This window comes from Bidens hawaiensis, unplaced genomic scaffold (genome assembly GCF_021521415.1).
Source record: "Bidens hawaiensis isolate Kalapana, Puna unplaced genomic scaffold, B.hawaiensis_p1.1 tig00025672_1, whole genome shotgun sequence".
Taxonomy (NCBI): Eukaryota; Viridiplantae; Streptophyta; class Magnoliopsida; order Asterales; family Asteraceae; genus Bidens; species Bidens hawaiensis.
The window spans coordinates 245075-272876 of NW_027505058.1; the positions used below are offsets into that span (position 1 = coordinate 245075).

Below are 27802 nucleotides of genomic sequence, written 5' to 3' on the forward strand. Positions count from 1 at the left end.
CCTTGAGACACTAACCCACATCGACCAATTTCTTTGAACTTGTCGACCCATTTTGACCCGAAAACAAAAGGATGAAATTTTAAATGACTCATTTTGACCCATTTAGTTAGAACCTTTTACCCAAACCAACTCATATAATTTTAAAACAACTCAAATTGATCCATTTGAAAGAGTTTGGGTCAAGATTGCTACCCCTAACGATAACCTAACTCTATATTTTTGATACCTAAATTAAAGCACAAAGACATGAGGGTGCCCACAATTAAAGAAAGTTAAAGCTTTCCCTCGAAAAAGTAGGCATTATTGATCTCACCGATAATACACACATGATGTTGATGTATTATTGGTCAGCAGTTGAAAAAAAGATGCATGCATTATTGATGAGCAACTATTACATCTCAAAAAACAGGGTGTGCTTATATTCAAATCCAGTTGGTTTGAATCTTGTTTGTTCCGTATTAAGAGATTGATTCTTTGTTTGTACTCGGTTCGTTTTGAATTCAAGTTCTGTATCTGTTCTGGCTGTTGAAGTAAGTACAACTTTCATAAATTCAATTCTTTTATTCTTCATCCATGAGTTGATAATTAGTGTCATTGTTTCTTGGTTCACCTCATAATCTAGCTTCTTCTTCCCAATTTCCTTTTTAAACTATATATATATATATATATATATATATATATTCCATCATATATAAAAGAATGACTGAGGCTGTTACCGCCCGAGTTGGAAAAGTAGTGGACTACTTATGTGGTGTGGCTAAAACCGAGATAACCTACATTCGGAATTGCTCTGAAAATGTTAAAAACTTGAAAAACGAAATCGAAAAGCTCTCTAGTATGAAGGGAAGGGTTCAGCAACACATAGATTTGGCTAATTCTAAAGGGGAACATATCCTAAAAGGCGTTGAAGAGTGGATGAAGAAAGCAGATGCTGAATTATCCGATGCCACAGAGTTTATTGCCAAAGAAGCAAAAGCCAAGAAAACATGCTTAAACTTACGGTTTGTGTCAATTTGAGCACCGTCCGCCAGCTCAGTATGACGGCAACAAAAAGAACTTCTTTTGTTCAACATCATCAAAGGGACGGTAAGGATTTTGAAACTCGTGTTTCGCTTCCTGCACCCACCCCAGGATTCACAGACCTCTGCTGTAGAAAAAGTCTTGAAAATATTGATACCCAAAAGTTAACTTTGAAGAAAATCATTGAAGCCATAGAAGATGATAAGATACAAATAGTTGGAATCAATGGGCTAGGAGGTGTAGGTAAGACTACCCTAGCTAGTGAAGTTGCTGCAGCAATGAAGAATCAATTTGCAGAAATTGTGTTTGTAACAGTTTCGCAAACAGTTGATGCTAAAATGATTCAAGAAAAGGTTGAAGTTGCGGCAAAAAAAATTATTAAAGGAGAGAAGGTTCTAATAATTCTAGATGACGTTTGGGAGGAATTGAAGCTAGAGGAAATTGGCATCCCATGTGGGAGTGACTACATGAATTGCAAGATTTTGGTTACATCTAGAAACAAAGATGTGTGTGAGGAAATGAATGCTCAGAAGAATGTTTCGGTAAACCCTTTGCAAGATGAAGAAGCATGGACCCTTTTTGCGCACGCGGTTGGTAAAAGCGAATGGGATAGTACATTGAAAGAAGTTGCAACGAAGATTGTTAAAGAATGTGGTGGACTACTGATACGTGCCCACTATCATGCGTACATGCAAGACCCTTTGGTCTTAACTCACGATCACCATGCAACCTTTTGTTTTAATTAGTTTTATTTTAATATCATTATTAGTTTGTTTATTTTATGTTAGTGGAAAGTTATCTTAGGTTAGTGGTTTAGTTCATGTTCATGTTAGTTTTACATTTTCTTTCAGTTTTACTTTCACATGTAGCCTATAAAAGGCATTGCAAGTTTAAGAATATTAAGAAGAAAATTAAGAAGTAAATTATGTCTTGTTCTCTTTATTTCTTTGGAGTCTAACCCGCTCAAAGGGTCACTATCTTGGGAGATTAGCCATCTCGAATCGGCTACCTATCAACTACCACTCTTTATTCAAGCGGTAGGAAAAGCCTTAAGAAACAAAGAATAGAAAACTTGGGAGGCAACACTGGATCGACTACAAGATCCAACCGATGAGGATGTTCTCTTTAAAAGAAACGGAATAATGCAACTGAAGCTAAGCTACGACTATCTTGAAAGTGAAGTAGCTAAATCATGCTTCCTATTATGTAGTATGTTCCCAGAAGATGGAACCATTGGCTTTAAAAGGTTGACATATTATTGTCTGTGTCTAGGGATATATGATAATCACGATAGCAATATTCAAGGTACAAAATATAGAGTTCAACTAGCTGTTGACTCCCTTAAATCATCTTTCTTGTTATTGCCTGGTGGAGAAGATGAAGATGCTGAAGAATTATTCAAAATGCACGACCTTGTTCGTGATATGGCAATGCTCATTATTTCTAAAGGTAATGACAAGTTTTGGGTGGAATCTGGAAGAGGTTTGAGAGAATGGCAACCAAAAAAATGCTTAGAAGGCTACAAGAAAATATCGCTCATGGGAAATAGAATCCGTGAGCTTCATGATCATGATGTTGTTTTCCCAAACCTCAACACTTTTCTTATGCAACACAACTTTAAACTCTCAGTTGTTCCTGATGAGTTCTTTCGAGGCATGGAAAAACTAAAAGTTTTAGATATGTCACATAATGACGTTTCATGTCTTCCACAATCACTAAAGAAACTTACATTACTTCGTATGCTTGATCTAAGTGGAAATAAATCCCTCAATGAAGTTTCTATACTTGGGGAGTTGACATGTCTTGAGATTCTAAAGCTCAGAAATACTGGAGTTACAAATATCCCTAGAGAGATCGGGCAATTGACCAATCTAAGGGTGTTAGATGTTTACTCATGTGAAGATCTATCTTATGTGACACCTGGTGTCATATCAAAGCTCATCAAGTTGGAAGAGTTGCATGTTGGGTTGAGGAAGAGTAGTTGCAATTTTCTCCTGGAACTAAATGAGTCGCTTAAAATTCTACATTTAAAAGTTCCAGAATTGCATTGTATTCCTCAAGATTTCCACTTTGAAACTTTGATGGGATTTCTAATCGAGGACGACTTTTACAAGAAATATCCAATATATGATTGTAAACGCATCCTACGTCTTACAAAAAGTAGCTTCCCACTCACGACGCGAGTTATAAAACTGATTCAGGAAAGTGAACGTTTAGTTTTATCAAATATAAAAGAATTGGATAACGTCCTACCATACCTTTATGTAGAAGGTTGTGACAAGTTAAAGCATATTGAAGTGGAAGCGTGTGACGATGTTAGGAGCTTGGTGAAGACATTAGACCTGGATGTAAAACAAAGGAAGGTTTTTTCTCAAGTAGAAAACATCTTGTTAAACTCTCTCTATAAGTTGGAAGTTTTATGGGACATGCCACTTCAATATATAAGCTTTTGTAATCTAACGAGTATCACGATTTGGTATTGCCCCTCCTTATTGACCTTATTCCCTTTAAATGTAGCACAAGGGTTAGTCAATCTTAGAGATATAAATATTGGCAACTGTAGGAGTTTGTCGGTTGTCATTTCGGCAGGAGATGAGCGAACAACTGGAAGTGAAATTGAATCGGTGGACACAAATATCATGTTACCTCTTACCAAAATTGAGCTCGTTTATCTTCCCAAACTCGAGAGCTTCTACTCTGGCCATTCTATCATCAAGTATCCTTGTTTGGAGAATATGAGAGTGGAAGAATGTCCAAGCATGAAGAGATGGAGTTACGGAGAGAATCATATACCCAAGATCAGATTTGAGCATCAAGAGAGACCATATAGCAATATTAATGAATACATTAATGACGTACAACATGAGGTATGGGAATACATACTCTAGTCACTACTAGAAAATGGGTGCCATTGCTACGAAAATTTGTGACGCAAATTTTTGCGTCGGAATTTGCGACTCGTTTATGACGCATTTCCTATGGAAAGTGAAACCATAATTTTTTGACGTACTTTCCTACACATTTCTAACAACAACTAAATTGTGTCGGAAACGAGTCGGAATTTCCGACGCAATTCCGACACAAATATTTAATTTTGCAATTTTAATTTTTTTATATGTTAATCGAAATATTAATACAAATTGCGTCGGAAAAGTGTCAGAATTTTTGACGCATTTCCGACGCAATATTTCAGTTTTGTACATTTTTATTGTTAATATGGTTATTAAGTAGAAAATACAAATTGTGTCGGAAATGTGTCTGAATTTCCCACGCAATTCCGACACAACATTTAATTTTGTAAATTTTATTGATACATTAATAAAAAACGATAATGTAAGTTCCGACGCATTTATGACGCAACGTTTATTTGGTGGCAAATGCGTAGCAAATGTGTAGTAAGTTGCTACAAATTTGCTACACATTTCTGACTGCTAGAACTTGTTTTTGGTCTCTCGAGGGTAAAACGTGTGTTTTTTCGTCCATTTCTTTCTACAACTTCGTTATATGGGGGAATATTTTTTCCCTAACTCATACATGCTATATAATTATTGTAAATACACATGTAGTGTCACAGTTTTACTTATACAATTATAAAGAGCTGTCATAAGTTCTAGTTATACACACATATTTATGCAAACGTATAATATGTTTAAGTTTGTGAAGTACAAGCATTTCATTTATAATGACTTTGTGCGAAATATGGAATAAGAAAAAAACTGTTTGAACTTTAAAAACGAAAAATGAAAGTAGAATTTTGAAAATGCGTAGCAAATGTGTAGCAACTTGATACGCATTTGCTACGCATTGTAGACTTCTGGAATTTAATTTTAACCTTATATTTTAAACAAAACTAAAAACACTAGGATCCAGATTCGAACTTGGGTTGCTACACATTTGCTACGCATTGTAGACTTCTGGAATTTAATTTTAACCTTAAATTTTAAACAAAACTAAAAACACTAGGATCCAAATTCGAACTTGGGTGTACAAAGTATTAACCACATGTCTTCACCATCATACACATATTCATATTGTTACCAAATCTTAGAACTATGTATGTATAGTAGTTTGGTTAGCTTTTCTTTCTCATACTTGGCTTTTAAAACAAAAAACAATACCCTAGGTTCAAACTAACACATCAACTCTGGCCCTTTCATTCTCTCTCACCTTCAGCTTTCGACGGTGTAATTAGTTCTCACCGTAGCCCATTGCCGGATTCTTTTCGCCGACGCGCCGTCTCGCTCATACCTCTCGCCATGGATTGCTCGCTTCTTCACCGTCGGCCTCGAACCCCTCTCATGTCTATGCCCTAATTTTCACCTGTAAGTTGCATTCTAACCCTAGTAAGCTACTGTATGTTAATAGTTTATATGTTAATTCAATTTGTATGTTAAATTGTGAATAGCTAAATGTATTTTAATAGTTTACAAATTGTTGATTGAAAAACCTTACTGTATGTTACTAGTTTATATATTACTTAAAAAATTTAGCAATAATCATGTGTTGTGGGAAGACTTGGTAACTAAATAATAGATTGGCCAAAGTAATCAACCGAATGCTATTCTTTTTTTAACAAATTAACCATAAGTGGTATGCATATATAAACAACAGATTGTCAAACGGGCCAAAGTTGAATTTGGCAACTTTTTAAGGGGAACAAGTTTAGTTTGGTCCCAAATCGGTACCCCCCCCCCCCCCCCCCCCCACAAAAAAACATTTTCGATGGCAGATTTTTAAAAGAAACGGGTACCGAACCAACCCGACACTTTTCCATTAATTATTAGTACCTGCATTCTTAGTTTGATAACTTCTGGTATGATTAAAAAACTACTTGATTATGAACAATAGATGTAAAGAAAATGGTGATAATGTAAAAATACATGGAAATATGAATTTGCGATGGTAATTAAACGCACTTGCAAGTGTTTTTAATGTTTTGGGTTGAAGATAATTATCATGCCAAGACCTCTGCCCCCCCCCCCCCCCCCCCCCCCCCCCCCCCCTCCCCTTTCCTGCAACTTAACAGTGGTAAATATTAGATGCTTATATGACCAGGTACTCATACATGAAAAGAAACTAAATAAAAAGTGTGGATGAATGGAACTATATAATATATAGAAATATAGTTATTTCTCTGTATGTTATTTCACTCAAGTTCCTAGATGTTATCTTTATATTCAACAAATTAATATGTAGTACTTTGGATAAAATATATATAACTTGTGGAATTTTAATAACATAATGAAAACAATGGCATCTAATAGAGATTGGATGTACACGATGAGAACCACCAGCAATGGGTTTTTCAACCATGCATTTGTATCGCATGTTAAACGTTTTTTGGATTTTGCTTTTGCCAACACAAATGACTGGCAAACTGATCGTACAAAAGGTATCAAGGTTTCGGTAATCAGGTGCCCATGCCGCATATGCAAAAATCGTCGTTACAAGAAGAGAGAGGATGTTGAGGGTGATCTATATAACAAAGGATTCATGGATGATTATAAGGTATGGTATTTGCATGGTGAATCATTTCATATGCAAGACTCTGGTCAATGTTCAAACCTCGTGTTGTCTCAACATGTGGCGCAAGACAATGATGACGATCTTGGTGAATATACTGGGCATGATCAAACGGTTATGGAAAGCATGCATCAAAATCATCATCCTCATTATCAACAAGGACCATAAGATCCAAATCATACAGCCGAGGCATTCTATACCATGTTAGAGCAAGCCAATGAGCCTTTGTGGGACGGGTCTGATGCCAGCACACTATCCACTGCCACTGAAGTGACTAGGAATGAACCCGTGTGCCTAGTCTCAGATACCCAACCGATGGAGGATGATGAAAGATTTGACGATACCCAGCTAGTAGAGGATTATGAAAGATTCGAAGATGAACTATTTGAAGAGACAGAATTTGAAAGCCAAGAGGACACAACCGATGATGGTTCCGATGAGGGTTTTTCTGACTACTCTTCAGATGAAGACGAATTGGATTGTTAGGAATATTGGTTTTTGTATACCTTTTAGAATTGTTTTGAATTTATCTCATGGTATGTCCACTTTCAATTGTTTACTACCATCCTATTGTTAAAACTTATATTTCTGACCATTCTTTTTCAAAATGCAGGTTGTATTGGCATTTTTTCAGCATAAATACGGCTTATAATTTGGCAAATTTCCCGGCATAGACAAGGTATGTTGTTATTATTCATCATCATCATCATCATTTATATTATTGTTATTATTAATATAGTTGTTATTATGTGGTGTTTGTTTGCTAGTTTAACAAATTGTAATTTGTAGATTCAAGTTCAAATGGGAGTTGGAAGGAGAGCACGGAATGCAACAAATATGGGCAAAGCAATACAAAGAGGTGTAGAAGTGGCTACAATATTTTGTACTTGATATTAGTTTTTTATGTATCGTTTTAGATATGTTAGTTTGTAATGACTTTGATTGTATTTTGAGTTTAAATTGGCAAAAGTTGTTTGGTGAGTCGATTTGTGGTCGTTTCGTTAAAACAGGTTTTGTGGTTTTTTTATGTATTTAGTAGGAAATAAAATCTGCATTATTTTGATATTGAAAATTAATATATTCTGACAAAAAAACAAATGCGTAGGAATTGCGTCAGAAAACATTTCATATATGCGTCGGAATTGAGTCGTAAAACAATTCTTACATGCGTTGGATTTGCGTCGGACAACAATTTTGATATATGTCAGGATTGTGTCGGAAAACAATTTACATGTGTCAAAATTGCGTCGGACATCAACTTACATATGTGTCAAAATTGCGTCGGAAAACTAAAAATTAATACCGTATTTATACATATACGGTATTATTAATACGGTAATTATAATTTTTAAAAGTTGTTAAAAAGGGTCAGAAAAGTGTCGGAAAATTGCGACAAAATGATGTGTCGGAATTTCGTCAAAATTTGCGTCGGAAATGTGTCAGAAAAGAATTTCCGACGAGTGTTTTTCTGACACGCACTTTGCGTCGGAATTGAGTAGGAATTGCTCATTTGTGACGCATTTCCGACGCATTTTGGCGTCACAACGCTATCAGTTTTCTAGTAGTGAGTAGCAACAAATTAATAATATCGCTTTGCCATGTATATTAACTTATTACCGTTACAGACGAATGGAAACTCGGTTATTTGGAAGTGGTCATCTGATGATACAAACAAGGATCTTTTACTACGTGCGCGGGTAGGTGATTAAACACCATTATAGGAAGGGATATGCTTAAAAGTAAAAAGAGTCAATTGTGTCTAAAAAGGTATTGAAAGCCATCAGAAGGTGTCACATGTCACAAGGGGTTAGAGGGTAATTGTGTTCAACAAAACCTAAAAATACCGTAGCTATTAGATGCACGTAGACACCCCGCTTAAAATCACCTTGTTAAAAAGTTCTAGATGCCCCATTATACACATATTCAATTATTGCGCTTTAGATTTTTTTAAAAAAAAATATAACAATATCTTGATTTTATGGGATTCAATTTAAAGATAAAAATATGCTTGATTTTATATGTGATTTTTTAAACAATGAGACATAAAAAGTTATTTACGTTTTAAAAGGTAGGTGGAACATAAAAACATCATAAAGTCAATCTTAATATTTAATTTCAAACATTTATCTTGTTATGATTTCGAGATGTAACATAATTAACTAATGCTTTAATATCATACTTAAAGGCAGGAAGGCAGTCGCTAATCGGGTCACTTAGACGGCACAAGTTAATTATAAAGACCGCGCTCTTATTCAATGCAAAAACAAGTAACAAGTGACGAGACTTGAGAAGGGAGAAATCTCCCTACTGAGACCAATGCCAATAAATGTTTATGGTTTCATGCTTGGAGTAGTACAATGGTAAATTCTGATTACAAACACTAGTTGTGTTATAAATTTACATTATATACAAATAATGTTGTATTCGACTTTTTATGTTATGAACATTTAAAACTAGTTTTATACTCGTCCGGTGGGCGGACATTTAGTGTGACAATGGTAAAACTATCTTTTTTGTATTTTTAAACCAAAATAGTATATGTTTAAGATAATAACATAATTCGTTTAAAATATTATATGTGTAAAAAAGATGACCGACTTCATTAAAAGTTCCAATTCATTTGGTCTCATATTCACTAAGTATATTTTTACCCATAAAGAAGCTCGGTTACTACGACCTTGTAATTGTTTGTATCTCAATAGTTTAACCATTGTATTATTTAGATCAATATTGGCATTGTATTTATGCATGTATATCGTGAATACTAAAATGTGTCCTTTCACAATCCAAATACAATTCTTATATCTTGTTCAAGTTGCTAAAGACCAAATTGATGCACTAAAAACCACTTCAAGAATACTCTTTAATAGTTTAATGACTTGGAAATCGAATCTATCAAAGCGATAGAGCAAATTGAGTACCTTCCGATCGGACCATTGATTCGATCATATATTAAAGAAAAGGACGAATGCATCGAATGGTTAAACTCAAAACCGAATTTTTCAGTCGTGTATGTTTCATTTTGGTCACTAGCAATATTAACAATGGATCAAATGGAAGAGATAGCATTCGGGTTGTTAGCGACCAGGCAGCCATTTCTATGGGTGATCCAAGATGGTGAGCAAGCAGGACGATTAAGCAAAATAGAGAAGCTTCAAAAACAAGGGAAGATTGTAAACTGGTGTCCTCAGGTGGCGGTATTAAACCACCAATCAGTCGGTTGTTTTGTGACACATTGCGGGTGGAACTCGACGATCGAGGCGTTGGCTGCTGGTGTTCCAACAGTGGTATTGCCGCAGTGGACAGATCAGCCGACGAATGCGAAGATGGTTGAAGATGTGTGGAAAACAGGGGTGCGGGTGAAGAGGCGGCAGGGTGGTGGGGTGGTGGAAGGGGCTGAGATGCAGAGGTGTGTGGAGACGGTGGTGATGGCGGGAGATGATGGCGATGAGATGAGGCGGAACGCTCGTAAATGGCGAGATTTGGCGGCCGAAGCTCTCGACAACGGCGGATCCTCCACTGTCAAACTCCAAGCTTTCTTAGATGATGTTTATTAACAATATATTAAACTAATTTATTCACATAATGTTTTTCACTTTTAAGCGTAATGTCTTGGTCAATAAGTTACGAATAGCGGCTTTGGATGGGTGATTCTCTCGTAATAATAAAGTGTCTATCGACCTTGTGCTTCGATTATTTATAGAGTTACGAATCACTAATTTGGCTTCACTCGAACCCATATTTGGAACTCGCATTTGCTGCTGCCGAATAAACTAATTTAAAAATGGGATAACATGCTCGATAAGGCATGAGTTCTAATATCATAAGTGTTTCTTCGTAGGAACGCCCCCGAATTTGATCAATTACTTTTCGCGCTTTGTGAGCAGACATAGATAGATATCTATATATATTAACATAAAGCTTAACCTAAAGCGTATACTTCTGTTGTTCTCTTATTTAACATAAAGCTCGTCTCCTACTAATCAAAGATAGATATCTATATATATTATTATACATAAACAAACGTTTTTTAACGACGAGATCTATTATCGCTTTTTTGCATGTCCTCGGAAATTTAATGTAGGCGCAAATTCTCCTAATTTGTGTCATACCATACGATCTGTTATATAAATAGGTAAATGTTTATTTCCATTATGAATAGCAACAGTATGGCCCACCATTATGGGTATAATTAAGGGTGGCAAACCCAACCTAAACAGATTATTTTGGATCAAGATGGATAAACTTTAAAACTAAAATGGGTTAGGATGAATCATAAAAATTCTTTAAGTGGGTCAGGATGGGTTGGAAATAATATTATTTCAGAAATATACAAGTGAGTTTCATTTATAGGTTAAAATGGGTCAAAACAAGGTATCCAAGTTATCCAAAACTTATCTAATTCAAAATACCCAAACTATCACGTGCGAAACAAAAATCATCCGAAACCCAAAAAACAATCAAAACGAAACAAAAACCCCTGATCCGACTAAAACGAAACAAATAAACAAAAACGAAACTGAACCGAAATAGAAAAACGACCAAAACGAAACAATAAAAATCGGAATGAAACCGAAAAACTGACCAAAACGAAACAAAAAAGCGAAATGCAACCGAAAAGCTAACCAAAACACCGAATCGACCAAACCGAAACAAAACTGAATCGAAATAGAAAAACGACCAAAATGAAACAAAAAAAACGATATGAAACCGAAAACTTGACCAACGAAACAAGAAAAAAAAAGCGAAATGCAACTGAAAAGCTGACCAAAACAAAACAAAAACAGCGAACCGACCAAAACGAAACTGAATTGAAATAGAAAAACGACCAAAACGAAACAAAAAAAACCGATATGAAACCGATAAGCTGACCAAAATGAAACAAAAAAAAGCGAAGTGCAGCTGAAAAGCTTATAAATACAAAACAAAAACACCAAATCGACCGAAACGAAACAAAAAAAAATCAAAACAAAACTGAACCGAAATAGAAAAACGATCAAAACGAAACAAAAAAAACGAAATGCAACTGAAAAGCTAACCAAAACAAAACAAAAACACTGAACCAACCAAAACGAAACAAAAAAACCGAAACGAAACAGAACCGAAATAGAAAAACGACCGAAACGAAACCAAAAAACTGAATTGAAACTGAAAAACTGACCAAAAGTAAACATAAAAAAACTAAATGCAATTTAAAAACCGGACCAAAACGAATCAAAAACACCGAACCGACCAAAACGAAACAAAAAAACTGAAACGAAACTGAATCGAAATAGAAAAACGACAAAAACGATAAAAAAAAACCGATATGACACCGAAATCTAACTAAAACGAAACAATAAAAAGCGAAATGAAATTAAAAAGCTTACCAAAATGAAACAAAGAAACTGAAACGTAGCCGACCAAAATAAAACAAAATAATCAAAACGAAACAAAAAAAAAACGAAATGAAACCGAAAAAACTGACTAGAACAAAACAACATTGAAACCTAAAAAACCGAGAAATCTAAACCGAGCAGATACCGAAACCAACTGAAATGAAAATAAACAAAACCGAACCGAAAAAAAAGCCCTGATAAACTCGAACATGAACCGGTACAAAATGGTTTTTTTTAACGAGGAAGACGTGGGAAACATTTTAGTTATTTTACATTTTGCGTTTTTATATATATTTTGAGTTATTATTTTTTAATAGTTTTTTTGAATATTTTTTTAGGGATTTTTAAAACCCTTTGTATGTCAACCTTTACTTGGGTCAAGATGAGTTAGCTTTACCCATCTTGACCCATATCCATCCTAACCTTTTATTTTAAAAATCCATCCTGACCCCATACACATCCCGACCCATGCCCATTCTGACCCATCACCCAAATCCAACCCAACTCACTTACATTGCCACCTCTAGGTATAGTGGTAGATGCCTAGGACCAGGTTATTATTATTTATTTTTCTTCTTTTCTGTTAAGTTTATTTATTTATTTTTAATAAATTATTCGCTACAAAAAGATTTTTTTTAGTGAACATGTCACAGCTTTGTAAGGTCCTGTTACCGGTGCCTCACTTTAACGTTGGATTTACTTATAAACACAGTTCTAAATATCAGAGTTAATAAAAACATTCGCGGAATATTAAAAACATTCAAACCATTTCATTACATAACCATATTTCTTGTCTTAACGATCATTCCAAATTATTTAACATAAAACATTGTCTTTAAAATGACATAACCTTTCCTTGAGATGCCAGCTTCTTCAAGTCCATGCCATGTGCTTCCTCTTACGCAAGGTGCCTCAACCTACTCACCTGCGTGCATACTAAATGTCAGCTACGCTGAGTGAGTTCTAGTTAATCATACAACATACAATCTGTCCTCATACTTGCACACGTGCCCGAAGGGGTGTACACTCATCATACATATTCTACATACATAACTATCCATCCTATTTAAAGAGCCTTCCGCCCTATAACCTCACAGATATTATAAGGGTCTGGTCCCTAACATCACAGATATTATAGAGTGTCTGGTCCCCAACATCACAGATATTATTAGGGTCTGGTCCCTACCATCATAGATATTATTAAGGTCTGGTCCTACCATCACATATATTATTAGGGTCTGGTCCCTACCATCACAGATATTTTTAGGGTCTGGTCCCTACCATCACAGATATTATTAAGGTCTGGTCCCTTTGTTTTATGCAATTGTACCATACCTGTTCTTACATACCTTTCTTGAAAATACGTGCAATCTCCGAAGAACGTTCACGTACCATCAACATATCATACATACATTATGCTTACATCATATATATTCATACATACATCTTATCTTACATCATACATATCAATCACATCTTTAGCTACCACCTGACGGTACGTGCAATATCCGAAGATCGTTCACGCACCGTCAAGCAGTCATCATACATAAATCATACAAGACATACACTTACCACTTAAGGTAACTATATTAACTATCACATCGAGTATGCACACAGCCCCGAAAACATAACAAGGAAGTGGGGCTAGAAACTCACCTGAATGCGGTTACGTTCACCGTTTATAGTAATCCCTTTCTTGAGTTGTGCACGACTAATTGTATAACAATTACACGTATCAATTAACTATCACTTCCCATGTCGTCTTTCTAGTTCAATTGCTACCCGCAACTAACAGGGGTCCGGGGGCAGCGCCCCTGGCAGCGGGGTTTTAGGGGCGGCAGCCCCTAGCGGGGTCTAAGGGGCAGAGCCCATGGCTGGGGTTAAACTGCCAGGTCAGCTTGGAAAAATTTTATTTCCATTAACTGTCTTAACACATTTTCCATTAGGATTTTAATTTATTTCCTAATTCGTTAACTCATTCCTCATAACGAATTAAGTCTGATTCGCTATCCGATTCGTTACCGAACTTAACTTAAGCGAACTTATATGTGGCGAAGTTATATGTACACGAACTTGTTTTCTGGCGAACTTAACAATCAGCGATCTTAGCTACTGGCAAAGTTAACAGCGGCGAACTTAGCTACTGGCGAAGTTAACAGCAACGAACTTAGCTATTGGCGAAGTTAACAGCAGCGAACTTAGCTAACGGCGAAGTTAACCGCAGCGAAGTTAGCTGCTGGCGAAGTTGCCGAGCAGTAGCCGCTGTTCGTTCCTAACCCTCATAATCATTTCTGATTCAACGTAAAATACTTCGATATGATGTTAGTAATTCCCGCAAACGTTTTCATGGCCATTTTTGAATAAACACGACCCGAAAGCGCATAAAGTTTGGACCTTTAAGATTAAAACATTCAATACTAGGTCTAGGGTTTATTTTAAACGAGTCATAATCAGCCGTGAGTTCTTTAAGTTCGTTTCTCACATCAAGTTTACAACTTTACGTTTAACTTACACCCGATCTAGTCTCGTTCTAAGTTTCGAGGCTAAACGTTTATAAAAATGTAAGCTTTAAGATCAAGAACATACCTTTACGGGTTAGTTTGGTATTGGTTAGCTTGTTTAGGAACTCTAGATCTTGTATAAGACTCGGATAATGAAGATCTAACACAACTAACGCTCACTTGCTCTTGGATCTCGCTCGTGTCTCTCTCGGCCGTATAGGTGGTAGTATGTTTGTGTTTTGAGTGTGTAGAGAATAAGATGGAAAGAAATGAGGATTGAGGGTTTTAGGGTGGTTTAGGGGAGTATTTATACTCCTAAGGCCCATGAACCCTAAGCCCATCTCATCCATAATCCCATCTTAATTAATCTAAGTCCATGATCTTTTCTTTACTAATTATTAACGCGGAAATTACTAAACGTAACTTTCTTTATTTAATATTAGAATATTTAGGATGTTACAAGCTTCCTCCTAATTTTTTTTTGTAAAGACGAAGAAAGAAATTCTATTTTCTCTCCTATTTACTACGGCGACGAAGAATCAAATTATCACTATATTTTTCCTTTTTCGACTTCTTTTTCCAAGTGCATGATAACCCCAAGGGGTTGTGGGTTTTTTTCTACCAATTGGGGCCCTCCCTTCACCACCCCCATGTGGATGGTCTACAGGGTTCGTAACTACTCCTCTTACTACAGGGCGCTTACCTAGCCAACGCTTAGATCCGACTCTACCCAAACTTTTCTGGTTCACCCCAACATTCCCCACTTATCTGACTGTTGCTGAGCAGTTTTTGGATATTAAACAGACCTTTATATAATTTATAATGTTCAACCCGTGTATGTATAACATGAATACTTAACATATTTATATAATAAATATTCTTACATTTCTGTTAATAATCTAAGTTAGAGTTAACAGAAAATGATATATATATATATATATATATATTGAATAACGGATAGAATACAAAAATCCTTATCGTACATTAACGTACGCGACTCTTTTCACCCTTTGATTTCAAAACACACTAAACCCTAAAATTACTCTTCCTCTAGCCAACTACTGCCGCTGCCGTCTCCAACGCCATTGACCACCACTCGCCTGGCATCAACACTCTCCCGTCACTATCACCGTCGTCGACATCAAGTGTCCGGCAACTCGCCGGAAAAACACAGCGGATTCCCCTTTGTTCACAGGTTTGTTTTTAAGCAATTGGTTTAACAATTGATCAATTAAACTTCGAAATTGATCAAATTAATCATCAATTCATCCAAACAAACACATCTGGATCTTCAATTGAATCAATTTTTGACTTGAGCGTGACTGGTTTTTTCTTGAGCGTTTGAGCGTTTTCTTGTAATCATCTATAATAATCACATCAAATGGTATCAAAATCATCAATGTGTATCTAATTAATCATCAATTCATCCAAACAAACTGATCTGGATCTTTAATTGAATCAATTGTTGACATGAGTGTAACTGAGTTTCTTGAGCGTATGAGCCTTTTTGTTTTTCGGGTTGAGCGTTTTGTGTTTTGGGTTGAGTTTGATTCTCGTACGTTTTTGTACGTTAATAATTATTGTACGATAATCTAACTCTATATTTTTTTATAGCTAAATTAAAGCACAAAGACATGAGGGTGCCCACAATTAAAGAAACTTAAAGCTTTCTCTTTGAAAAGTAGGCATTATTGATCACACCAATAATACAAACATGGTGTTGAGGCATTATTGATCAACAGTTGAAAAAAGATGCATGCATTATTGATGAGCAACTATTACATCCCAAAAAACAGGGTGGGTTTATATTCAAATCCAGTTGGTTTGAATCTTGTTTGTTCCGTATTAAGAGATTGATTCTCTGTTTGTACTTTGTTTGTGTTGAATTCAAGTTATGTATCTGTTTTGACTGTTGAAGTAGTTAAGGATGGTTATAATAATTAGTTGATTGAAAGAAAGAATTCTTGTGGGGTGGTATATATTTACTGGATGTGCTAGTCTTTTTTGCTTTCAAAACTATTTCTTTGATAAGAGTTTCCCTCAACTTTACAATCTGTTGATGAACAGCTATGTACACGTGTTTTATCAAGCACATTTTCTTGCACATTTCTCCTAGTGACAGATTCATCATACACAGTTTCACAATCACCATTGGAAACAAAAACATCAGTTTCATTCAAATCATTTTAAGGCATGCCAACATTAACACGTTCACAAGATACATGATTGTTCAAATTGTTTTTAACAGAAATATTATTACAGACGGGGTTAACAAATAATTGTTTTGAATTCACAGCTGACCCAAAAACCGAATCTAAAATCTTTTTCACTCCATAACCCATATCCGTTTCCTCACATCTACTTCCTTCTACACAACCTGCCGAAGAAGATGAATTACCATTAGGACTAACTGATGAAATAACTGGATCAACGGTTTTGGACACACGAGGAGCAAATGTCTTTGGTTTTGGCACATGCCAAAACCATAAACCATCTCATCCTCAGGTGGGGTGCTGAAACTAAAGTGAGGCATGCTAGTGTAATTTTCATTGAAAGGAGGTGGTACAGCGGTATTATCATAACCTATGCCTGTCTTTTGTTTCACCCCAATCTGGACCCAATGATTCCATTTAATTTATCAGATGCTAACTCAAACCTTTCTACGACTATTTTCCTTTGAGCTAGTTCTAACTCTAGCTTCTCAAATTTAGCATTTAATTTTATAACACATCTTTCGTGGTGCTCAGCTAGTTTGTCAGACTGAAATAATTTTTCGTTAAGTTTAGCCATATCTTTGTTATGAGTCTTAATCCTAGCGGCAAATATTTTGTCAGCTTTCTTATATTCATCGTTCTGGCATCTAAGGGCAAGATGTTCATCAATTAATGCAAGATTGTGAGTTATATAGTTTCTAATCTTATCTATACAAGCTTGAGTACAAAGTTTATGTACCCCGGGAATGTCAGAGACACATGGAGATGTTTCAGCAACGGGGCTTGATGAGGTACTAGCTTCATTTGCAAATGTCATCCCAACAAAAGTCAGGATTGATTTAAATTGGTTATCTTTCCAATCTGGTTTTGCTCCCTCAGCCGTTCTAGTGATGATGGCCTTAGAGCTTGACCCGGGGTTCCCTTTTGATGTGGTTCCTTGACTGATTCTTGGACCCTTGTATTTGAGGAGTAGCTCTAAACATGCCTTTTGTCACTTCGCTTCACACTTTTATTATCAGAAATTTCTGTGATCTTGATGTGCTTTCCAACCGCATGTGGATTAGTGCATTTCCTTGCGAAGTGCCCCAATTTATTACAGTTTTAGCAACAAAGCTTTTTTTGTTGAACCCAAAAGTTAGCGGCTTTGGATGGATGATCAACCAAAAAGTTATTGTAACGAGTTTTTGATTGAATGTTCTCTTGTAATATAATAACATGTTTATCGACCTTGTGCTTGGATTATTTATAGGGTTATAAATTATATAATTTATATTGTTCAACCCGTGTATGTATAACATGAATACCTAACATATTTATATAATAAATATTCTTACAATTCTGTTAATAGTCTAAAGTTAGAGCTAACAGAAAATGATATATATATATATATATATATATATATATATATATATATATATTTGATACCTAAATTAAAGCACAAAGACATGAGGGTACCCACAATTAAAGAAAGTTAAAGCTTCCTCTTGGAAAAGTAAGCATTATTGATCTCACTAATAATAAAACAATGGTGTTGATGCGTTATTGATCAGCGCGCAGTTGAAAAAAAGATTTATGCATTATATATTGATGAGCAACTATTACATCTCAAAAAACAGGGTGGGTTTATATTCAAATCCAGTTGGTTTGAATCTTGTTTGTTTCGTATTTAGAGATTGATTCTCTGTTTGCACTTTGTTCGTTCGTGTTGATCGAATTCAAGTTATGTATCTGTTTTGACTCTTTAAGTAAGTATAATAAGATTTGGATCAGTTCTTGTTTTGAGTTTGAAGTAAGTACTACTTTCATAAATTCAATTCTTTTCTCCTTCATCCATGAGTTGATAATTAGTGTCCTTGTTTCTTGGTTCACCTCATAATCTTCTTCTTCCCAATTTCCCTTTAAACTATATAATATATATATATATATATATATATTTTCCATCATATATAAAAGAATGACTGAGGCTGTTACCGCCCTAGTTGGAAAAGTAGTGGACTACTTATGTGGTGTGGCTAAAACCGAGATAACCTACATTTGGAACTGCTCTGAGAATGTTAAAATTTTGAAAAACGAAATCGAAAAGCTCTCGAATATGAAGGGAAGGGTTCAACAACAGATAGATTTGGCTAAATCTAAAGGAGAAATTCTCCTAAAAGGCGTTGATGAGTGGATGAAGAAAGCTGATGCTGAATTATCCGATGCCACAGAGTTTATTGCCAAAGAAGCAAAAGCCAAGAAAACATGCTTAAACTTACGGTTTTGTGTCAATTTGAGCACTGTCCGCCAGCTCAGTATGACGGCAATAGAAATTCTTTTGTACAACATCATCAAAGGGACGGTAAGGATTTTGAAACTCGTGTTTCGCTTCCTGCACCCGCCCCAGGATTCACAGACCTCTACCGTAGAAAAAGTCTTGAAAATATTGATACCCAAAAGTTAACTTTGAAGAAAATCATTGAAGCCATAGAAGATGACAAGATACAAATAGTTGGAATCAATGGGTTAGGAGGTGTAGAGGCGGCAGGGTGGTGGAAGGTGTTGAAATTCTGAGGTGTGTGGAGATGATGATGGCGGGAGAAGACGGCGGTGATATGAGACGGAATGCACCTAAATGGCAGGATTTGGCGGCCGAAGCTCTCGACAACGGCGGATCCTCCACCGTCAACCTCCAAGCTTTCTTAGATGATGCTTGATAACCATCTATTAAACTAATTTATTCGCAAATAATGTTTTTCACTTTTAAACGTTTACCCATACATGTATGGTAATGCTTTGGTTACCAAGTTAAGGTTAGATCTATAAATATAGGAAATTTGATATAGCGTCGTTGGATGGATGATCAATAATAATTATTATGCTGAGTTTCTAAATAAGTTTCTCTCGCAATAATAAAGTGTTTATCAAACTTGCACTTGGTATATTACAACCTCACCTATATAACCCTCACATGCTCTCATAAATAATACATTTTGATTATTTGTAGAGTTATGAGTTATATAATACCTAACCTATTTATAAATATACTTATAATTCTGTTTAGAAAGTGATGGGCTCCAGGTGGATATTTGCTTTTTGATCATATCTCACCTACAATATAATACAAACAAAGGATTAAGTAATTAAAGATACTTTTTTCAGATGCATTATTGATCAGCAATTATCTTACCTACAATACAATACAAGCAAAGGATTAATTAAAGATAACTTTTCTAGGATGCATTATTGATCAACAATTATTTCTCCCTGTTTACTTTGATCTCAATAACCAGGTTTATATTCAAATCAAGTTGGTTTAAAGAGATTATTGTGTATTAAGAGATTGATTATCTGTTACTACTATCATACTTGGTAAGTTTTGTATTTGTTTTGACTGTTACGCATACATAATAATTACATATGAGAGGAACTAGTGAACTCAATCACCACTTGCTGCAGTTACTCAATTAATAATTTGTGTCAATCAGTGTCCTTGTTCTTAATTTCCCTTTAAACTATATATTTTCCATCCAAAGCCGAAACCATCAGAAAACAATGACTGAGGCCGTTAGCGCCCTAGTTGGAAAAGTAGTCGACTACTTATGTGATGCGGCTAAGACCGAGATAACCTACATTTGGAACTGCTCTGAAAATGTTAAAATTTTGAAAAACGAAATCAAAAAGCTCTCGAATATGAAGGGAAGGGTTCAACAACAGATAGATTTGGCAAAATCTAAAGGAGAAATTCTCCTAAAAGGCGTTGAAGAGTGGATGAAGAAAGCTGACGCTGAATTATCCGATGCCACAGAGTTTATTGCCAAAGAAGCGAAAGCCAAGAAAACATGCTTAAACATACGGTTTTGTGTCAATTTGAGCACCCTCCGCCAGATCAGTATGACGGCAATAGAAAGAACTTCTTTTGTTCAACAGCACCAAAGTGACGGTAAGGATTTTGAAACTCGTGTTTCGCTTCCTGCACCCGCCCTAGGATTCACAGACCTCTACCGTAGAAAAAGTCTTGAAAATATTGATACCCAAAAGTTAACTTTGAAGAAAATCATTGAAGCCATAGAAGATGACAAGATACAAATAGTTGGAATCAATGGGTTAGGAGGTGTAGGTAAAACTACACTAGCTAGTGAAGTTGCTGCAGAAATGAAGAATCAATTTGCAGATATTGTGTTTATAACAGTCTCACAAACAATTGATTATCAAAGGATTCAAGAAAAGGTTAAAAAAGCTGCTCCAAGAATAATAAATGGAGAGAAGGTTCTGATAATTCTTGATGACGTTTGGGAGGAACTGAAGCTACAGGACGTTGGCATCCGGTGTGGGTTTGACAACATGAATTGCAAGATTTTGGTTACATCCAGAATCAAAGATGTGTGTGAGGCAATGAATGCTCAGAAGAATATTTTGGTAAACCCTTTGCAAGACGAAGAATCATGGACCCTTTTTGAGTGAGTAGTTGGTAAAAGCGGATGGGACAGTACATTGAAAGAAGTTGCACTGAAGATTGTCAAAGAATGTGGTGGACTACCACTTTTTATTCAAGCTGTAGGAAAAGCTTTGAAAAACAAGGAATATAAAATTTGGGAGGCAACGCTTGATCGACTACAAGATCCAACCGATGAGGATGCTCCCTTTAAAAGAAACGGAATAATGCAACTGAAGCTAAGCTACGACTATCTTGAAAGCGAAGTAGCTAAATCGTGCTTCTTATTGTGTAGTATGTTCCCAGAAGATGGAACCATTGGCTTTAAAAGGCTGATGTATTATTGTCTGTGTCTAGGGATATTTGATAATCACGATGGCGATATTCAGGGTGCAAAATATAGAGTTCTATTTGCCGTTGACTCCCTTAAATCATCTTTCTTGTTATTGCCTGAACGAGAAGAAGGTGAAGAACTATTCAAAATGCACGACCTTGTTCGTGATATGGCAAGGCTCGTTACTTCTAAAGGTAATTACAAGTTTTGGGTGGAATCTGGAAGAGGTTTAAGGCAATGGCAACCAAAAAAATACTTAGAAAGCTACAAGAAAATATCGCTCATCGGAAATAGAATTAGTGAGCTTCATGATCATGACCTTCTTTTCCCATACCTTGACACTCTCCTTATACAAGACAACATTATACTCTCAGTTGTTCCTGACTAGTTCTTTCGAGGCATGGAAAAACTAAAAGTTTTAGATATGTCACGTAATGACATGTCATCTCTTCCACAATCACTAAAGAAACTTACATTACTCCGTATGCTTGATCTTAGTGGAAATGAATCCCTCAACGAAATTTCTATACTTGGGGAGTTAACATGTCTTGAGATTCTAAAGCTCAGATATACTGGAGTTACAAATATCCCTAAAGAGATCGGGCAGTTGACCAATCTAAGGTTGTTAGATGTTTACTTATGTGAATCTCTATCTTAGGTAACACCTGGTGTCATATCGAAGCTCATTAAGTTGGAAGAGTTGTATGTTGGCTTGAGGAAGAGTAGTTGTAGTTTTCTCCTGGAACTAAACAAGTCGCTTAAAATTCTACATTTAAAAGTTCCAGAATTGCATTGTATTCCTGAAGATTTCCACTTTGAAACTCTGATGGGATTTCTCATCGAGGACGACTTTTACAAGGACTATCCAATATATGATTGTAAACGCACCCTACGTCTTACAAAAAGTAGCCTCCCACTCACGATGCGAGTTATGAAACTGATTCAGGCAAGTGAATGTTTAATTTTATCGTCTATAAAAGATATGAATCTTGGTGAAGACATGTGACTTGGATGTAAAACAAAGGAAGGTTTTTTCCCAAGTGGAAAACATCTGGTTATACGAGCTCGATAGGTTGGAAGTTTTATGGGACAGGCCACTTCAATATATAAGCTTTTGTAATCTAACGAGTTTCACGATTTGGCATTGCCCTTCCTTATTGACCTTATTCCCTTTAAGTGTAGCAAAAGGGTTAGTCAATCTTAGAGATATACATATTGACAACTGTAGGAGTTTGTCGGTTGTCATTTCGGCAGGAGATGAGCGGACAACTGGAAGTGAAATTGAATCGGTGGACACATATATCATGTTACCTCTTACCAATATTAAGCTTGTTAATCTTCCCAAACTCGAGAGCTTTTACTCTGGTCATTCTAACATAAAATATCCTTATTTGGAGAATATGATTGTGAAAAATTGTCCAAGCATGAAGAGATGGAGTTATGGAGAGAATCATTTACCCAAGATCAGATTTGAGCATCAAGGGAGATCATATAGTAATGTTGATGAATACATTAATGATGTACAACGTGAGGTATGGGCAATACATACTCTAATAGTTATAAATTAATAATATCGCCTTGCCATGTATATTAACTTATTACTTATTACTGTTACAGACGGATGGAAACTTGATTATTTGGAAGTGGTCATGGGATGATACAAACAAGGATATTTTACGAGTGCGAGAACAGGTAGATGCTTAAACACTATTATTGGAAGGGATATGATAAAAAGTAAAAAAAAAAAATGTCAGTTGTGTCTAAAAAAGTATTGGAAGCCCTCAGAAGACGTCACATGTCACAAGGGGTTGGATGGTAATTGTGTTCAACAAAACCTAAATATACCGTATCTATTAGACGCACGTAGACACCCTTCTTAAAATCACCGTTTTAAAAAGTACTAGACGCCTAGATAAAAATTTTTGGATGCCCCATTATACACATACCCAATTTATCGCGCTTTAGATTTTTTTAAAATATATAACAATATCATATTCAATTTAAAGATAAAAATATGCTTGATTTTTACGTGTAACTTTTAAACAATGAGATACATAAAAAGTTATTTGCATTTTAAAAGGTAGGCGGAACATTAAAAACATCATATAGCTGGTCTTAATATTTAATTTCAAATATTTATCTTGTTATGATTTCTAGATGTAACATAACTAATGCTTTACTATCATAATTAAAGGCAGAAAGGCAATCGATTATCAGGTCACTTAGAAAGAACATAAAAATTACAAGAGCCGCGTTCTTATTCCAAGCAGCAGCGGGTGATGAGACTTGAGAAGGGAGAATGCTCCCTACTGAGACCAACGCCAATTTACGTTATGGTTTCATGCTTTGAGTAGTTGTACAATGGTAAATTCTGATTACAAACACTAGTTGTGTTATAAATTTACATTATATACAAATAACGTTGTATTCAACTTTTTATGTTATGAACATTTAAAACTAGTTTTATACTCGTCCGGTGGACGGGCATTTAGTGTGACAATGGTAAAACTATATTTTTTTGTATTTTTAAACCAAAATAGTATATGTTAAAAATAAAAGCATAATTCATTTAAAATATTGTATGTGTAAAAAAGATGACCGACTTCATTAATAGTTCTAACTCATTTGGTCTCATATTCACTAAGTATTTTTTTACCCATAAAGAAGCTTGGTTACTATGACCTTGTAATTATTTGTATCCCTATAGTTTAGCCATTGCATTATTTAGATCAGTATTGGCATCGCATTTATACGGGTTACACATATTACTTGAGACGACCAGTTAGCCGATGCTCTAACCAATCCGCTACCTCGATCAAGATTTAATTATCTAATAACTAAGGTTGGACTAACAACAAGACCGTCCATCTTGTGGGAGCATATCAAGGAATGTAGCAAATAAATTAATCCAAATGGAGGAAATCAAGTCAAATCAAATAAGTAGAAATATTCTCTCCACAAGTTTAGCTTTACAAATATCTTGTAATTATTTGTACGTATCACATTAGTTTAACAATTGCATTATTTAGATCAATATTGGCATTGTATTTATACATGTATATCGTGAATACTAAAATGTATGCTTTCACAATCCAAATACAATTCTTATATCTTGTTCAAGTTGCTAAAGACCAAATTGATGCACTAAAAACCACTTCAAGAATACTCCTTAATAGTTTAATGACTTGGAAATCGAATCAATCAAAGCGATCGAGCAACTTGAGTACCTTCTGATCGGGAGATGGTGATGGGTGAGGTGGTGGAAGGTGTTGAGATTTTGAGGTGATGGGCTTGTATTATCTATCAAATCCCAAATCTACCCATTTTAGTGGAGTTTTTCATTGTCGGCCTGAAACTCATATTGTACAGCCAAGTGGAAAAACACTGAAGCACATAAATTAATGTAAATAAAGAAAAAGGGTTTTCTAGCTAATCGTGGATGGGTTCGGAAGAATTGAATTTGGTTTTTTTTAGAACATAGCCCCGATGTACCGAAGCCCCATGCAATGCAAATAATAGCTACGAGCTGTTGTAAGAGCTGTTGCGCGAGTACTATATCACGAACTAACAAGAGAGGAACTACGAGCAGAAATCAGTAGTCACTCTTCGACTTAAAAAAAATGATAAATCAAGAAAATGAATGAAAAATCTTCAGTCTCTTGAGCGGCCGTTCACGTCAGGAATCAAGGTTGTTGATGTAGTTGCTATTCTTTCTTTTTTTTCGTCTTGATTGGAAAGAGTTTGGTGTTCAGTGTACCGCTCCGTGGGTACAAGATCAAAAAGAATGCATTGGATGGATGCCCGGGCATTGAGAAGGAAGGACGCTTTAAGAGGCGAAAGGCCATAGGGAGATACCGTCTGTGATCCATGGATCTCCGATTGGGAAACCGTATCCAAGCTCCGTGGCTAGTCTGCACTCTTTGGACTTTTCAAACTTAGCGAACTGAAACATCTGAGTAGCTAAAGGAAGGAAAATCAACCGAGACCCCACTAGTGGCGGCGAGCGAGATCGGATTGGGGCTTTGAAGAAAAACAAAGACGAAGCTTCGTTCCTCAGCAAAGTGTTCATTTTTTTTTGCCAGGTTTCATTCTCTTTCTTTTTTGATTGGATGATGGAAAAACCAGCAAGCTACGGCGTGAAAGCTTACCTTCTTCTCTTCTGGAGAAAAGGCTTTCTTTATAGATGAAGACGTTGAGTAAGGGGGCGGAGCTTGAAGAGCGAAGCGAGCTACGCTACCCTATTACGTTTTTCAGCAACAAGCTACGGTCTAACGCTTGCCTCTGGTGGCTAACCTAGGTTGGGGCGAAAACTCCAAAACTAGGGTTCACTACAAAAAAAGTAACCATCAGAGACTAAATTATCAAGGACTGATATATCAGTCTCGATTACATAGTATCTAGAACTGATTTATTAGTCACTAAAAGTATTAGGGACTGGTTTTTATGTGACAAGTGTTAGTGACTCACAATCAGTCGTTAATACTTTGACACCTTATTCGGGACCATATTTCAGTCCCGGATGTGCTTAGGAAATATAAGGTTTTGGTGGAAACTTACTGGCAACTGAATTTCAGTCCCAAATATGTAATGAAAAATTTCTCAAATGTATGGCGACTAATCATGAGTCTCTAAAATAAAAGGAACATATTAGAGATTGTGAGTAAAGTGTTAGGGACTGATGTTCCTGACTCAAATACTTTGTATTTGGGACTGATTTTTAGATGTCGGTAGTATTGCGGACTCATTTCTACGCGACATGTTGTAGTGACTAATAATCAGTCGCTAATATTTAGACACCATATTTGAGACTAAATACAAGTCAAAAAATGTTCCTCTATAATGGAAAAATGGGGAAACTTTCTTTGAGACTAATTTTCAATCAGTAATTTTGAGGGAATGCGTTAGGGACTAATAGTCCTTATTGCTTTCAAAACATGACAAATTAGAGACTAGTATTTAGTCTTGAACATCTTTTAGTATTGGTAATGAGTATGACCATTAGATTGTTAGAATTACCCGCCCATTAGGTTTTTACAAATTACCCATTAGGTATTTATGGTCACGTAAACGTGACATGAATGTTTTGGTAATTGGGTAAACCTATCACTGTACACGTCTCATACTAAATTATTATATATAACATTTAAGAGCTTTGGTTCTGCCAATTGGGTCACTTGGTGGCACCATATTCGTTCACGTTGTTTATTTTTGTTACATTTTACTTCCGGTACCGTAACGAAAACAGACTAAATGCCAATTTTTTTTAGTTCCAAACCTTCCTCTAATAATCAGGTAAGCTTTCAAGCCCCTTGACTTTCTATTAGATTAGTTTAGTCAAGGGCGCTGTGAACTGTAATTGTGAAAAGGTTGGAAGATCTGGCCAAAGAAGGTGATAGCCCAGTAGATTCGTTCCCATGGTTCGATCTTTCCTAGTAAAACGCGGCGTGTTCGATCCTTCCCAGTAGAGCGTATGAAGTCGATGGCCCGAGGTAGAGCACTCAATGGGCTAGGGTGGCCCCATTTCGCCTTACCAACCCTAAGGAAACTCCGAATACAGGCCTAGATCGTTTGTACAGACAGACTTTTTGGGTGCTAAGATCCAAAGTCGAGAGGGAAACAGCCTAGATCGTACGCTAAGGTCCCTAAGCAATCACTTAGTGGAAAAGGAAGTGATCGAGCGATGACAACCAGGAGGTGGGCTTGGAAGCAGCCATCTTTGAAGAAAGCGTAATAGCTACGAGCTGCTGTAAGAGCTATTACGTTTTGGTGTCTGAAGATGATGATGGCGGGAAAAGACGGCGGTGATATGAGATGGAATGCACATAAAGGGCGTTTTTTGACGGCTAAAGCTCTCGAAAATGGCGGATCCACTACAGTCAACCTTCAAGCTTTCTTAGATGATGCTTGATAACAATCTATTAAGCTAACTGATTCAAATGTTGTTTTTCACTATTAAACATTTATTGTAACAACTCGGGTTTTTCGAATTTATTTAACACCCGACTCGTTTCGACGTCCGGGTTATTTTATTTAATATGATGTGTTTATCGAGTTATATTTAATAATTTAAATTTATATCTTTAAAGTTTTATACATTATTAGCCCGAAGTATAAAGTTCTATCCATTTATTTATCCATCTCCAATCTTGAGGGACCTGTATGTAATTTCTGATAATCCATTTTACATCATGGATAATCCAACAACCAAACCCGACCCGTAATCATCCTTGTGAACCGGCGGGCAATCAATCAATCAATTAACAGGTCAAAATTGTTTGTAACCAACTTTTGATTAAGGAAATCAAATTCGTGCATGATTCGCGGCATCACCGTTAATGTAATTGAACTAATTTGACCCTGTTGACTCGTTCTTCCTTGTTTAGACCTAGCTGTAAACCCTAATCTCGTTGTCTATATAAACG

At 35.9% G+C, this 27802-nt stretch overlaps 3 pseudogenes across 1 annotated transcript; all 3 read left to right on the forward strand.

Moving 5' to 3' along the window:
* The first annotated feature begins 697 nt into the window (after nucleotides 1-697).
* Nucleotides 698-27288, forward strand: LOC143610323 (putative disease resistance protein At4g27220; annotated as a pseudogene). Its single transcript, XR_013149571.1, has 4 exons — nucleotides 698-1678; nucleotides 2036-3887; nucleotides 22998-23072; nucleotides 27157-27288. The product of XR_013149571.1 is annotated as a putative disease resistance protein At4g27220 (transcript).
* Nucleotides 9313-19377, forward strand: LOC143610324 (UDP-glycosyltransferase 75C1 pseudogene; annotated as a pseudogene).
* On the forward strand, nucleotides 20119-22948 carry LOC143610325 (putative disease resistance protein At1g61300; annotated as a pseudogene).
* Nucleotides 27289-27802: the final 514 nt, after the last annotated feature.